The sequence below is a fragment of the Amblyomma maculatum genome, chromosome 10 (genome assembly GCF_055883805.1).
Source record: "Amblyomma maculatum isolate TAMU_Amacu chromosome 10, ASM5588380v1, whole genome shotgun sequence".
Classification (NCBI taxonomy): Eukaryota; Metazoa; Arthropoda; class Arachnida; order Ixodida; family Ixodidae; genus Amblyomma; species Amblyomma maculatum.
In genome coordinates, this window is record NC_139353.1 from 110,604,214 (window position 1) to 110,616,271 (window position 12,058).

General features: G+C 44.0%; 1 long non-coding RNA gene across 1 annotated transcript; it reads left to right on the forward strand.

Moving 5' to 3' along the window:
- Positions 1–291: 291 nt before the first annotated feature.
- On the forward strand, positions 292–1,945 carry LOC146177232 (uncharacterized). The gene is made up of 3 exons (XR_014701012.1): positions 292–508; positions 939–1,003; positions 1,902–1,945. It is a non-coding gene; the product is annotated as an uncharacterized LOC146177232 (long non-coding RNA).
- The last annotated feature ends 10,113 nt before the right edge of the window (positions 1,946–12,058 follow it).

Genomic DNA, 12,058 nt, shown 5'->3' on the forward strand with positions numbered 1-12,058 from the left:
TCCTGCAAAAACCCCAATCCGAAAATAATAAACAAAGCCAAGCCAATCCATGGGTTGCAATAACGGTTTGCTTATTTTCACCCGGTTGCACCAAGCTTCTAGCTTATTCCAACCGGGTCGCAGACCTGAACTTGCAGAGAGCCGGCTCCGTGAACTGCGCATGCGCGCCCAGGACCAAAGTGGAAAGGAGGATATGTTGCTCTTCTGGACGGATGTGACGTCAAATAGCTTTTAGTGCTTGTTTTTTTCTAGAAGTAAGCCTCAAACCCAGATGCTCACTGAGTCGCCCAAAGAAGGAAGACTGGCGCGCTTTTCAGACAACGAGTATTTGCGCTTTGCGAGCCCTAGGCACCCTAGGTTGTCTTTCATGCGTCGGTCTGCTGCAGTTGGCGGGCCATCATCCCGGTAAATGCAAACTCGGTGATATGCGAATTCAGTTCGTGAATTATAGCCTTAAATTCAAGGGCGCAGCCTTCGGTGCAGTCCTATTTGCAGCCTTCTGACTGCGGTGAGTCGTACATACATGCCCGCGAACTCTAAGTAAAGCATTTGTAGTCTTTCTGCCATCGCCTTCCTTGCAGCTTCTTTAACGAGTTTTTGCACGGCAGCGCAAGCATGCGTTAGCCTCAATTATTGACGCGGCGTAATCGCGCGACGGTCTCCGGGCGAAGGCGTGAGGAGACTGCGTAATGGCGTCCACGATCTCGTTTCATTGCGCTTGGAACAGCTTCCATACCTGCTGCTGTGCACCGATCAGTCGCCGGTTGCTGTTGTCTTCCGGATGCACTGGAGTATTGGGACATATGAGGCGACTAAAAGATAACGTAAAACTGTTTCTGAGTTCGCTTATATTTGTTTGGGCAGTATAAGGCATTTTTGCGTGCGCCAGCGTGAACGCGCTGGTTTATAATCAGGAGGTTTTATTGCCTTCCTCGCAGCTTCAACCGATGGAGCGGCTCAGCCCATAGAAAATGTCGGGCTTCTTTCGGAAAACTGTTGGAAGGTAAGTGGCACTCATCTGTACAGACCATACGTGGTAGTGCTGCAGTACATGAGTATATCTGCGGACTGATAAAGGGGGGTTGCTGGCCAGCTGAGAGATGGTTTAAACGTGAGTTGGCTCTGTGCGGAATGAGCCTCGAAGTGCAACAAGCCTACTGCACAGCATGAAATGGCTACAAAAGTATGGTTATATACATGACCGAATTCCTGTGCTTATTTGCTCAGACCTTCCACTGTCAAGTACTCAACTTATTTCGGTGTATGCAGCAATGAGGGTGACCTCAATACTCCTCAGCTAGCATAGGTTCATGCCTGTGACAATATCTCTCTTTTTACTGCCGAAATAACTGCATTGGTGGAACTCACTGAGCTTGTTTATATAGATTTAACACTTTGGATGCATGTTGCTACCGCAGAGTTCCCTAATATATATATCTTTTGCCTGCTCCAACATAAACAGTTGGCAGTGCTTGGCTTCAAGCTGCTGCCAAGGCCATTGACAGCTTATTTGAAAACAGAGCAATAATTAATCTGAGCTAGCATGTTTTGTGGGAGAGTGAGGCACCATTGTGAGTACCTCGTAATCCTGTCAAAGAGCTTGGCAGTTGCTGCTATAAGCACTCTCCATTGCAGTTCCATGCAAGCCACAGCATATTGGGCACTTACTGCACAAGTGATTTAACTTAGATTCTCTTTGTTGCTATTTCAGTGTTTTGTAAGTGTTCTAAATATTTGTATTTGTGCTAGCATTGACAGCCAGTCTCATTACTACCTTTTTCCTTCTGCAGCAGGCACTCTCACTTGCTTTACTGGAACCAAATTCTATTGTGAGTGAGTTTACTGAATTTATGCAAACTAAATGTAATTGCAGTATTACTCTCATTTATTTACATTTGCAGAGGCAACGAATTCTTGGTGCCGACGAACGAGTTCCCTCCGCCAGTTGGATTACACCGCCACCTCAGTAGTGCAGTGAGCTGCGACTGGCGTGACCAAATGGATACTCTCACTGCTTCCACAGGTTTAGAGCGTGCTCCCAGTTAAGTTTAAAACACCTTGCTTGCAATGTATTTAATCTTGTGTAATATTGTCACCCTTGAATTTGCTGATATGCTATTATTTGAAAATCATTCTGGGTGGTTTGGAACACATGATTTGCAGTGGGGGGAGGTGGGAAGCACAAATGTGTGACTGCAATTTTTTGCCAGTCTAGCTTCTAGCCTTGCGAATTAAAGTAACAGATTAATACCTGAACAGGCCTGACATTTATTGGAGAGATGTCATATAGAAGAAAACTTGATCCCTTGTGGAGGTAACACAGCTGTGGTTCTCCGAGAAAAAGTTATCCGTGTGTAGTGGTGTCTAAAACATGGCATTGTCTTAGGTAACTTGGCATGGAATCAGCCACTTGTACTCTCTTGACAGCATCTATTGTACTATGTGGTAGGTGACATGCCTTGAGGGATGAGGGTAGATGGAGAATACCTCAGTAATCTGCAATTTGCTGATGACATTGCCCTGAAGCAGTCACAGCAGCAGCTGAAGCAGTCAGGATGACGGGCAGTAATGTGAGCAGGTTGTACGTCATGCTGGTCATGGAGGAAGTAAAAAAGCCTTAGAAGCAATGCAAGGGGGTAAATCGGCTGGTATGGATAGGCAACTGCAGATCTTTGAAGAGTGGTAGGGAGAGTGTGCTAGAAAAACTGTTTGCTTTGTGTGTGTAGTGCCTCACGACCTCAAGTATATTGAAATCTTGGAAGGATCCTAACAGTACCATAATCTATAAGAAAGGGGCTGTCAAGCACTTGCAAACTTAAACTGATCGGGTTATTGTCCATTGCCTACAAGATAATAGAATTGGGAAAATCTTGGACTTTCTATCAGCTGAAGGAGCAGCTGGCTTTTGTAAGGGCTGCCATGTTTTTTAATGTGTCTGCCCTGCCGCTGTTGTGTGCTGGATTGTAGCCTACATCCACATCGGATAGGAGGCTGTGCAAACAAACTGCTCTTTACAGAAGGGACATAATTTGAACTGCCCATATCATACAATGCAGCAGCAGTAGTGAAAAGTGCTCTACAAGAAGTGACTTATTTTAGAATAGTTGCTTTATTGCGGTAGCGTAAAAGGCGTCACCCTTGAGAAAAATCACAACCATGCCTTTGGCAGGTGACATGGCCATGCACTGATTGGTTGTCTGGTTCTGCGATGTCATGAGGCCACATGATATGGCCGAACTGGCTGGAGCTCGTATTGTGGAAAAGCGAAAAAGAGACAAAGGATCGAGAAAAGAGAGGACGACGCTATCTGGAGCTGCTAACTCGTGCAGCTCCTTTGAGGTGAGAGGTTGAGGTGGAATAGAACCATCCAAGACCATTGGATCTAGTATCAGACATGCTACTCCATGTTCATACAGCTTTGTTAAAACAGAGCTTTATACCCATGTTGGGTGGTCTTAGGCACAATGTGGTAGATTATGGTTGTATGCTGATGATTGTGTGTGAGATAATACCGGCACAAATTAAGGGATTAGGGCTTATACCTTTCAGGACTGCTTTAAGCCAATCGTTCATATATGAATGATCGTTCTCACACACTGGCAGACGTAAATTTATGTATTTGGAACATGTAGCCCCATTTAGGCAGATAGTATGACAAAAGTAATTATAGTAATTAGTTCACAGGAATGGAAAAGGCACAGATCTGTCACTTGTTTCTGTGGGCACCTGAACTGTGCCGTAAGGGAAGGGAGGAGGGAGTCAAAGTGGAAAGACAGAAATTGGTGCCGTAGTGGAGGTCTACGGAGTAATTTTGACCACCTAGGGATCTTTAACGCGCGCTGACATCACAAAGCACACGGGTGCCACTTCGTTTGCATCGAAAGCAGCCGCCAGCGATCGGGTTTGGACATGGGTACTCCGGCACAGTAATCTAGCATCTTAACCACTGCACTACCGCAGTGGGGCTATTGTGACAACCATAGTTTCTGTTTGTGTGCAGCTTGTTTATTTTTTTATTTATTTATTTATTTTTTTTGTTCTTTCTGGCACGTGTGACATTAAAAAAATTATTTGAAATAAAGAGGTCTTTGGCACCATTCACACGATTCTGCTGCTTCTACTATAGTTTTCTGTTTATGAGAGTAGTAGCGAAGTCTCTTGAAGACAATTTTACTAGCTCTCAGTTCAGCTCAGATGATGAATCAGTCAAATGTCAGCCTCGGACTTCAGCTAGTGGCCAAGAAAAGCTTAGTTTCAATCTCTGATCACACTTGGTCAGTTACACATGCTCATTTTGTGTTCCAACTGTTCTGTTTCCATTCGCTGGGTTTCAGCAGTAATGAAAGCTTGGTACTACTTGATATGGCTTCTCCAGAACTTCAAGTGTGGAACTTCTTCAAGCAAATTCAGTGGAGTTTGAACACCAAGCTTCTATTGCAGATTTTCAAATTTAATGGCAAAATCTCCCACCTTCTGGAAAACATGTCACCAAATAATTCAGTCATAAATCCTGAAAGGTTTGGAAATGCCAATACTATAAACTGTAAAATGAGTAGAACAAGGCCGAGCATAAAAATGGGTGTTTTCAGCAACTTAGCTATATTTCTGAGAGAACAGCACACCTTCAAAATGAACTTCAGAACCTAAACTAGTAATAAAAGAGGCAGTGTAGCATATTTTTAGTATTCTGAATTATTTTTCTTGCTGTCTTATTTTGATATTCATGCCCCCTTTTCTTTCAATTTTTGGATTTTTTCTGCAAATTTCGGAGAAAAAGTTTTTTATGCTATGTATAAAGCCAAAATAAAAGCATGGGCATTTATTTAATTGAGCATCTAAATACCTGCATTTTAGTATTATCTAATAGCAAGATTGTGTAAATATTTCATTTAATAAACAAATTACATGGTGCTGAAGGAGTTGAGGCAAAAAAAAAAGCTTCATTTGCAAGCTGTAGTTTAAGAAATGACCATTTTTCTGCCTTTTGTATATCCTCAAGATTTTATTACAATTTCTTGATTTTATATTCATGTTTGACAATACTTTGTGAATATTTTACCCAGTGCTGAGAATTTATCTTATGTATTATGCTTATATTCATAATATTCACGTGTCTAGAGGGCATTTAAATAGCTGTATTTTAATTGGCTCATGTGCGTCATGTACAGAAAGTGTGATCAGAAATTGTCATCAAGAAACGTCCTTCATACTGGAACTTGCGTGTGAAGAGCTCTGGCAGGTGCGTGCTCTGTTGCCGCGTTGCAGAGAGGAGGAAATGAGGCATCCTGGCTGTGCAAACCGCTGCAGAGAGGTGACAAAGAGGGTAATGGCAACCCCATGCATACGCGGGCCACTTATGCGCTTATTCACAGGACCTCGGAGGATGGGCGTGTGGTATTCGATCTGTCATTTGACGTGCGTAACTATAAGGCTGCATTCCCTGCACCGTACTTATTAGTCACATATTCTAATTCTGGTGCCGGGTTGTGTTCGCCTTAGCGATCTTAGAGCTCTTAAGCACTTCCTACATTTTTTTTTTTTTTTTTGTAGGTTGCAGCAAAGTTCTTTAAAGACTTCATTTATAAAATAGCAAGGTGCATGTATGCGATCAAGGATCTTTGAGGGAAGCTGCAGATGGGAGCTGTTGACGCTACCATGCTATACTCTTAAAGACAGATCTCAAGTGTCTCCTAAATTTTTATAACAAAACGAACATCCGCACAGTGTTTGCTGGAGATGCTTACAACCCTGCTGTCCTGTCCGAAGACAGGGGTACATGCATTACTGCCCGCCATATGCAAGGCCAGCCACAATTAAACATTCGTTACCAGAGTAACATGATTGCCTGGCTTTTTTGTGTGTTCACTTCCTTAGCATACTGTAGCATAGTCATAGTAGTGTGCACCTTTCCAATAAGTGGTCACGGGGTGTCACCATACTACCTGCTGGACTGCTTTGTGCATTTGGTGCTAGCACAGTGGAAGCAGAGCCGGTTTGCAGCAGTCCAGAGAGGAGGAGCGAACAATATGGTGGCACCGAGTAACTTATTGGAAAGGTGTATATAGATTGCTTGTTCCTGCAAGATGCGAGTTAAACTGCTCTCATACGAACAGTTTCGATCCTCATTGAACTGGATCTACATTCAACTCATTGTAGATCGAGGTTGTCACACGGCAACTGTCAAGTGCAGTTGAGCTCGAGCCTGCTTGACTCAAGGTTGCTTCCTCAATCGCTCTCGAGATTTCAAGCACACTCAAAAGCGGTCATTGACACCCTCGTCATCAACGAGCTCTAAAACTTGAAAAACGAATAAATGCAATAGAACTGCACATAATAACGCATAAATGTATTAAAAGGCATGATAGAACATTCGTAGAACGGCTAATTTTATAATATTGACACCGTAGTCTACTGCCAGTGGAAGCTAAGGTGGCGTTCTCTTTGACTGCGTCAGTGTGGAAACTGTGGAGTGGAAGAGAAACTGCACTGTAGCACTTGACCGCTGGGAAGATAGGTTAGATGACCTGAGGCGCCAAAAGCGGAATGCTGCTGTGTACACTGAAATCGTGCAATCATTACCCCAATCTTAAATTTCCTTTTGAGACTCATTGCGACTGACAGCAGACGACGGACCACGTAGGAAATTTCTCAATGCTGACTGAAAACGCTCGTGTAGCACCGGATGCTTCAATCCTTCTTGAAAGCCTGAATGCAGATTGAGTTCAATGAGGATCGGAAGTGTTTGTGTGACAGAGGGATTAGTGTAGCGCTGCTAAAGCTTTGTGTTAGCTGGTGTGCACAAGTTGGGTGGCCAAGCTGTGTTAAATGGTCTTATAATGCATATTTAGAAAACAAAACAGGGCACCCCAAACGGTTTATTCAACTTCTCAGATTATTTGGCATTACACACATTGTCTTGAAAGCAGTCCACAATATGGCCAGCACAACTTATGTCCTTGCTTATTTCAGATTGTTCATTTAAGAGAGCTAACATATTCAAGGGCTACTGACCAGGCTGACATTTTAACCAAGCCCGATAAGGCGTTGGACATGGTCTCTGCGAAATACTGCAGCGATGCACACACTGGAAAGCAACAAAATGCAAACCAAAGCTCTCATGGTCCTTTTAAAACAGCCAAACCTTCTCATCCTTTGCGCTGGCCAACGAACTTTGTCGATGAAGTACCCACAGATACTGCATCCATTGGTTTCTCTCTGACTGATGGGCGAGGGGTGTCACTTGGTCTGCTGATGTCACGCACTTTTTTGTCTTGCATTTCGTTTTCACTCATGCATACACTCACACAAGAAAGAAGGCTTTTAGTTTCTTGCCCTTGTCTATGCATGCTTCAGCGTGTTCTGTGCACTGTGCTATTCATACACCAACGGCTGGACTCAAGTGGCAGCGGCGCGCACTTTCATACAGCCTGCGCATTCGCCGCAGATATAATGGCAGCTCTTCTAAGCAAGCAGTGCTCTCTTCCCCGTGAAGTTAGTGCAGGATTTACCCAACCCTGGCCACTCGCTTCTGTGGCGGCCCCCGGTGCGCACCTGCGTTCGCGCCTTCAAGCGTTCAAGTGTTCAGTTTACGGAGTGAGCGAAATACTTAGAGAAATTATGTAGTCTCAATTTTGTGTGCGCAAAAGCGGTGCAGTGTAGGCTCAGGCAACAGTATTATTTTGATCGTAGTAATACTTACTTTGTCTTATTTCTTACAGTGCGCAACATGTGCTAATTACCGTCTGAATACAACAGTGATTTGGGTTATCAGTCTGCAGTAAGGCAAGTAGCAGCATACTGTTGTAAGGTCAGTCCCATTATGCTGCACAAAAGCTGATTTTTTTCTTCCTGCTGTAACTTTGTTTCCTTCATGATATGAAGGGAACTGTCAAAAATGCATTGACATGGCTACAGAAGCACAGAATTTATCACATGAACATTTTCGGCCTCTCGGGCCTGTTCTGCCAGGCCTGTTACAATTAGTGGCCGAGCAAGGAGGAGTACCTGTTTTGCCTACATGCATTATTTCAAATGATATGCCAGTGTGACGGCATCTTTTCGCTTCTGGGCACATTTCTGTCTGCTTCTGCACATGTACCAAAATTTCGGGCACCTTCACGTGTCTGCAAGTCAGGCTGGTCGTTGACCTGTTTTAAGTTGTTAGTGCAAATTAAAAAAAAAAGGTAACCTGCTCTTATTGCACTTTTTGTGCACTTTGAACAGCGCATTCACTGTAACTGCTTTTCCTGTTCCGAGGCGTGCGCAGCATCACCTCGAAATAACAGGAGACATTCATCACCATCCTCATATAAGGATAGGATAGTAGGAAAGCCTTCCGACCCTTGTCTTTGCCTGCCACCTATGTTGCTAAACTCTGCGGCTAGTTTGTAACGAAGCTAACTTCATGACAATAGTTGAGCTTCTCGGCCGCAGTGTGCTTTTGGTATTTCCTTCGGTCCGGACCCATACGTATGTTTTCTGCCACGCATTTGAACTTTATTTCCTCTGAACGACGTGCCCACGCCTGCAAGTTTGAAAAACTTGCAGTGTTTCCTTTCATCAATTTCCGAGTGATGGAGAGCTCTGTTCCAATAATTTAGCTATATTTTATGCGAGTTTTTCCCTGGTTTTGGCTCTTCGGCAAGATGCTGATACACAGCCAGAGCCTGTAAGGATGGCTCACGGCCGGCACACCTATCATATATAACTCTCAGTACAGCGGCAAAAATCACTGCAGGTCGCTCCGAACGCTCAAGTTCATGACATCTCGTTGGCAAGAATCACAACCGGGTGAAAGTGCAGGCTTGGCCAGCCTCCGCTTTTTTTTTTTTTTTTCCAGCTTGTTGCACACCAAATGACGGCATCACTGAGTAGACGCGTCAATGCCACACAGTGCCACGATTTCGCAGCTGTAGCAGACAGGAAGCACCCTCCATGCATAGGTCGTAAAGAGCGCACCGTCGCCACTCGAATCCAGCCATGGTACACCGTGCAGAACCATAATACAGAAAACACAGAACATCCATACATGCACGGGCTTGGTTTCCTGTTCCAATAATTTAGCTATATTTTATGCGAGTTTTTCCCTGGTTTTGGCTCTTCGGCAAGATGCTGATACACAGCCAGAGCCTGTAAGGATGGCTCATGGCCGGCACACCTATCATCTATAACTCTCAGTACAACGGCAAAAATCACTGCAGGTCGCTCTGAACGCTCAAGTTCATGACATCTCGTTGGCAAGAATCACAACCGGGTGAAAGTGCAGGCTTGGCCAGCCTCCGCTTTTTTCTTTTTTTTTCCAGCTTGTTGCACACCAAATGACGGCATCACTGAGTAGACGCGTCGATGCCACACAGTGCCACGATTTCGCAGCTGTAGCAGACAGGAAGCACCCTCCATGCATAGGTCATAAATCCAGCCATGGTACACCGTGCATAACCATGAATACAGAAAACACAGAACATCCATACATGCACGGGCTTGGTTTCCTAAGAAAGGCCAGAGGCCTCGCACCTATGCTTCGGCCACCCATTGAGCTCAGCCTCTCCCCCTCCTCCTCCTTATTGGCATTGTAGCTGGATGAGCCAAAGCTCACTTCTCAACCTTCAAACAAAGGTCACTGGTGGTGCTTGGGTAGCAGAAAGCAAGAAAAAAAAAAAAGCTGAGGCGGGGGTAGCGTTTTGATGGAAGGCAGAAAGCAAGGCACCCGTGTTTGTGCAATGTCAGTGCACCTTAAAGAAAGAACTCCAGGTGGTCGGAATTATCGGGGCCCTTCACTATGGCGTCTCTCATACCTGAGTCTCTTTTGGACGTTAAACCTCACAAACCAATCAGCAAGAAAAAAAAGAATGCCTGTAAAAGTCGGGGCCATAATGACTGCATTTGATGCATTCTTGTAGCTGTTTTTACCCAGCACAGGGCAGCGTTTTCATTTTGTTGACCGAACCAACATGGCGGGCATAGTTTCTCAAAGCACTAAGAGATGGCGCTCCACATTTCGCGTATTTAGGGAGCCTACATGTACCAGCCCTACGCGTATTGTCTCTTGTGGAGGCTAGTCAACCAGGGAGGAGGGAGAGACTCTTTGGTGATGGAAGGGAAGGAGAGAAACATACCGGTTTTGATGGTTGTAGCTCTGTTATTAACGAGTCTGCTGCAAAAGTATTTTTGGCCACCGCGCATTCTGAAGGCGCTGCCTCATAGACAGCAGGTTTGAACACATTTTCGAATCTAGGGTGGTTCATAAACAAGTTCAGTTTATGGAATCGCACCTGAAAAACGAAAGGAATGATTGAAGCAGGAGAAATGATAGCACCTTAAAATAGAAACAAAAGGTGGATGGGTTTTAAGATGCTTTGCAGCTGTTTTCCACTTGCCCAAAGGCAGTGTAGAGTTTTGGCCGGTGTGCAATGAGCAGTTGGGCGCATGGTTTTGCTGATGGCATGGCAGCTATGTGCTGGTTGGTGACATTTTATACACAAGGTCTTGTAGACTTTGTGTCTAGTTGGAAAAAAAGAGGATCGTAGCAAATGAGCATTATGCTGAAATAATTTTGTGAGTAGCTTCAAAGAGCAGCCTTTTTTAAAAAATGGCTGCTTTCCATGAAAACATGGCATTAGATTTTTGCTTTTCTACATGAGGTTTTAAATTTTGTTTTGATGGTTTCTTGCAATCTTTTGCTTGTTCTTCACGACAAATGTATTTACTTCATAGCTTGCAATAAAATGCTTTCATTGCAAATAAGCATTCCTTGTGTGTCGTGCTCTTTGGTCTCATTATTTTGAACTGTAGTAGCCATGACAATTGGAAAACATTTCGGTGAACAGCATTGCATCATGTCTACATTATATTCCTGTAGAAAAAGAGAACGGGCATTGCAGTTGATGTCGATGAGACTGAAATCGACATTTGTTTCAGCTAAACTGTTTCCTCGATTTCGAATCTGGTTTGGGCTATTGCATGTCTAAGGCCCCAGCCAAATATTGCCCACTGCCTCAATAACAGCACATGGTCAAGGACCTAAAGAAACTACAAGATGAAAGTTTATTTTTCAACCCTTTGTGATGAGAGCAACTTTACAACAGGTAGAGGTATTGACATGGCACACAGGGATCGGGAATGCCAAAACCTAATGCGGTCTATGAAAGACGGCAAGCATGGGAAAGAGCTAATTAATTTTGACTGCTTGGTGTCCTTTTTATATGCACTGACATTGTGTAGCCCACAGGTGTCTTTACATCTTGCCTCTGCCAAAATGTAGCCATGTATTTAATCTTAAAACCTTAGGATTAGCAGTCGAATGCATAGCCACAAAGTCACTGCTGCAGATAGGTAGGAAGGTTTCGGACGTAGGAAGGGAGTAATGTTTTTAAGCCAGGTTGAATCTGAACCATGAGAAACATTTCCCCAAGAGCAAAAAGAGGTGAATGTAAATTTGGAAGGTGCTGTATATATAATGTAATAAAAGGCAGCTTGCTACCATGTGGTCATTTGAAAGGCTGAAAAGTGGATATTAAAGCATTAGTTTAAAATATACCTAAGCAAAGGACAGTGCAGCAGGTTATAGAAAGTAAAATAATTTGGAAAACCTTCACAAACACAGATGTGGATTAAAGTACAGTTTCAAGGTAATCATAACAAGGAAGTAGTAATCAGCTATTATTGAAATGAGCAGGCCCTATTTGCCCTGGGCAGGTGGCGTCCTTGGTTCAAAAAGGTGAGGGCATAAGCAGGTCCTCATCTGATGGTTTGTGTGGGTGGTACTTCTATGCTGCCGCAACACCATACCATATGACACAGAGTGCTGGGCATCTTGCAGTAGAGTACCTGCAGTTGAGATTGCAGCACATGGTGCACATCTTTGAGTATGAAGATGCAGAAAACTGAAAAGAAGCATTAGAGAGGGACATGTGATCCAGGAAATAGGGCTTTTCAGCTAATCGATTAGGTTTCGAGGGAGTGAAACAAGTAAGGGATACCAGACACTGGGATGAAGCGATAATGTCGGCAAATGAGCCAAGGTTAGCGGCTGCAGCTAACGCATGAAGCAGCGATGATT